This window comes from Chrysochloris asiatica, unplaced genomic scaffold (assembly GCF_000296735.1).
Source record: "Chrysochloris asiatica unplaced genomic scaffold, ChrAsi1.0 scaffold00627, whole genome shotgun sequence".
Classification (NCBI taxonomy): Eukaryota; Metazoa; Chordata; class Mammalia; order Afrosoricida; family Chrysochloridae; genus Chrysochloris; species Chrysochloris asiatica.
This window is the reverse complement of record NW_006409145.1, coordinates 231,572-234,839: the sequence shown is the minus strand read 5'-3', so window position 1 is coordinate 234,839 and position 3,268 is coordinate 231,572. Positions and strand designations below refer to the sequence as shown.

Here is a 3,268-nt window from a genome sequence, read left to right as displayed (position 1 = left end):
GACTAATGGTGGAATTTCCTTATAATAGGTATATTGATATTATACTATTACAGACAGCATTGTACTTCAAGATAGGTTTTGAAATGTTCTTTTTGATGATTAATGTGATGCCATTCCTCTTAAGTTTGTCATTTCTGGCATAATAAACCATGTGGTTATCAGATGCAAAATGGCCAATACCAGTTCATATCAGATCATTAATGCCTAAGCTATTGATGGTTATGTGTTCCATTTCTTTCTGTTGTTGTTGTTTTTTAAAGGTTTTTATTGTGGCTTCAGTGAATATTTACAGGGCAGATCATCAGTTTTACATTCAACAAATCATACACCTTGTTTCATTATAATGATTATAATCCCCTCCATGTACCATCAGTTAACAGTATTTCTCTCTATTCACTTTAGGTTTTTTTTTTTTTTTTTTAAGGGGAAAAAAACAAACAAACAAACAACCACTCAGGAATATATACTAATTTACACCTCTAAAGGGCACATTCTGCAAGTCTGCCTCATGGCCACCAGCTCTTAGTCCCTCTCTTCCCATGAATCTACAGTCTTCAGCCACTCTCCCTCTCTATGACCCCATCTCTGCCTCCATCTTGGTGTTGTTGTGTCTCTGGATAAGGTCTCCCATTTCACTTGTGCTCTTCTCCCTTGATGGTCCTAGGGTCCTCTGTTTCTGAACTGTAAGATTAACTACTCCCCTGTCTTTGTTACAAAACTTATACCTTTACAATTGTGACAGTCTCAGTCGTGATGACAGTTATTCACTATTGAATCATATGAATCTTACCCCCATCTCTTTTCCCCAAAGCCATCTAGACGAGATGAAAACTATTCAGTGAGGACTCTTTCTTCCCACTCACACTCTTAAACTATACTCCCTCTTGAAACCTTGTAAGCCAGTCACTTTGAGCCTTTATTGCCCCCTTATTTTAGGTAGCCAATGTCTAAGTTGCCCATCTCTATCCACCCTGTGTACAGAGGGGATAGCATTGATACTTGATGTGAAGCTTCCTTCCCTCTCTGTCGGCATTTAGAGTTACCTCCATGAGTATAGGTCAGGTTAATCAAATTGTAGCATTTTACCCTTAGTTTCCTTTATCTTTATTTATTTATTTATTTATTTATTTATTTATTTATTTGGTAATCTTCTTCTAATAGAGTTCTGATTATCAAGCCATCAAGGCTAGGTCCTCTCCCTTCTTGTATTGCCCTCCCCAACACCCAAACAAAACCCCCACAACCCATTGTTGTGGTTACCTTACATTCCATTAACTATTCCCTCCATTTAAGACAGTCTATTTTATCCTGTAATCTACCTAACCTTTTCACCACCTGGGTCTCTGTTCCTCTGTGTTAACTTTCTTTCACATTGTAATTGTTTTGATCATAGACTGACGCCCCAGATCCTCTGTTCTTTTAATTTTATTCTGTTCTTGACTCTTCCATTTGTCAATTGAGTTCAGGGTGATGTTGCCACATACATCATTCTCTGGTTGGTGTCTGTCTTGTTGGTTCTCAGTTCACAGAACTTCCTTTAGGATGTTTTTCATAGCAGAGTTGGCTTTGGCAAAATCCCTTAGCTTCTGTTTACCTGTTTATTTGATTGACAGTTTTGCTGGGTAAAGGATTCTTTTTTTTTTTTTTTACAGACCCAAAATGTTAAGATTTTATTTACAAAGCTTCTTTGTTGTACAGAAAGTAAAAATGTTGTTACATCTTCAGCATAACTGGTAGCCACGAATGGTTAAGACTCACTGATCACAGCTATCTGCGCTACAGCAAGTCTTACACGGAAACCTAACAAACACAATTTTGTTGGGGTGAAATCCCCAAGCTTTGTGGTGGATTTCCAAGAGTGACTAAATAGAGGAAGGCAGAATGTCACAGGAACTATTCTTTGGCTCTTTGGGTGGGTGGGTGTCCTGGGGTTTGTATTACAGTTACTTTTTTTTTTTAAACATCTACCAAATCCATAAGCAGTCCAACCAATACTGAACAGTTCTTTTTTGCAGGTTATTTGGAGTCTTAATCATCTTCTTCATCATCTGTTTCTCACTTCCTCTTTTCACCTTTCCTGCTTTATTTCTCCTCCTCTTCATCTTCATCCTCATCTTCTTCATCTTCATAAAACTCTCCATCAAAGGCTAATTCTTCCTCCCCACTGTTTTCCTCTTCATCTTCCTCCTTTTCGAAATAAAAATCTTCATATTCATCCTCATCTTCTTCATCTTCACTGTCCACCTTAACATCAGAGTCAGGGGCTTCCTGGTCCTCTGGGTCATAGCCATCCATGTAGGTCAGCTGAGGAAGGAGTTTGAATACTCTCTTGATATGCATTCAGGTTGGTAACCTCACAGTTAAATAGATCCAGGCTTTTCAAGCATTCTCATTTTTTCAAAGCTTCCAAGGTGCTGATATCTTTCAGCTTATTTCCACTTAAGTTTAGATGTGTGAGGTTTGGAAGTTTTTCGGCTAACACATCCAGACCTCCAAAGATTCTATTGTCACTGAGCTCAAGCTTTTTCAATTTCAGCAGTTTGAGGAGATTCAAAACTGAAATCAAGCCTATATTTATTAAAATGAGGAACTCTAAGTTCACAAATTCAGTTGTTAAATCCTCAATTTTTCCATCATTTGATCTTCAGTTGTCTAGGAAAAGTTCTTGAACAATTTCCAGGGTCCAGTTCCTCAGCTCCAGGTGAATCCTTCTCTCCATGATTCCCTCTGTTCTCCTCGTCAAACTTAGCATTTCACGGTGTAGGGGAGAGGTGTTCTGCGCTGTACAGCGAGGGCTATCGGAAGATGTCTGCTCATGGCAGAGATGGGCGGCATGGTCCCAAGTGGAGGGTGGGCGGGCAAGCGAAGCCCCTGGAGCCATCTTGGGTAGAGGATTCTTGGTTGGCAGTTTTTTTTTTCTTTCAGGGTTTTATATATATATCTCCATTACCTTCTTACTTGCATGGTTTCTGTTGAGAGATACAAGCTTAATCTGATTTGATTGCTTTTGTATGTTACACTTCTCTTATCCCTAGCTGCATTCAGGATTCTGTCCTTATCTTTGATTTTGGAGAGCCTGATTATTATGTCTTAGTGATTTTCTTTTAGGGTCTATCCTTCCTGGGGTTCATTTAGCTTCTTGAATGCTTATATTTTCACTTTTCAGGATGTTAGGAAATTTTTCTTCCAGAAGCTCTTCAACTATCTCCTCTGTGGGCTTGTGTGAATGTTCCTGTTCTGGAATGCTGATAGTTCTTAAGTTATTCCT

General features: G+C 38.8%; 1 pseudogene; it reads right to left on the bottom strand.

Annotated features, from left to right (window-relative positions):
- Positions 1-2,028: 2,028 nt before the first annotated feature.
- On the bottom strand, positions 2,029-2,719 carry LOC102832623 (annotated as a pseudogene).
- Positions 2,720-3,268: the final 549 nt, after the last annotated feature.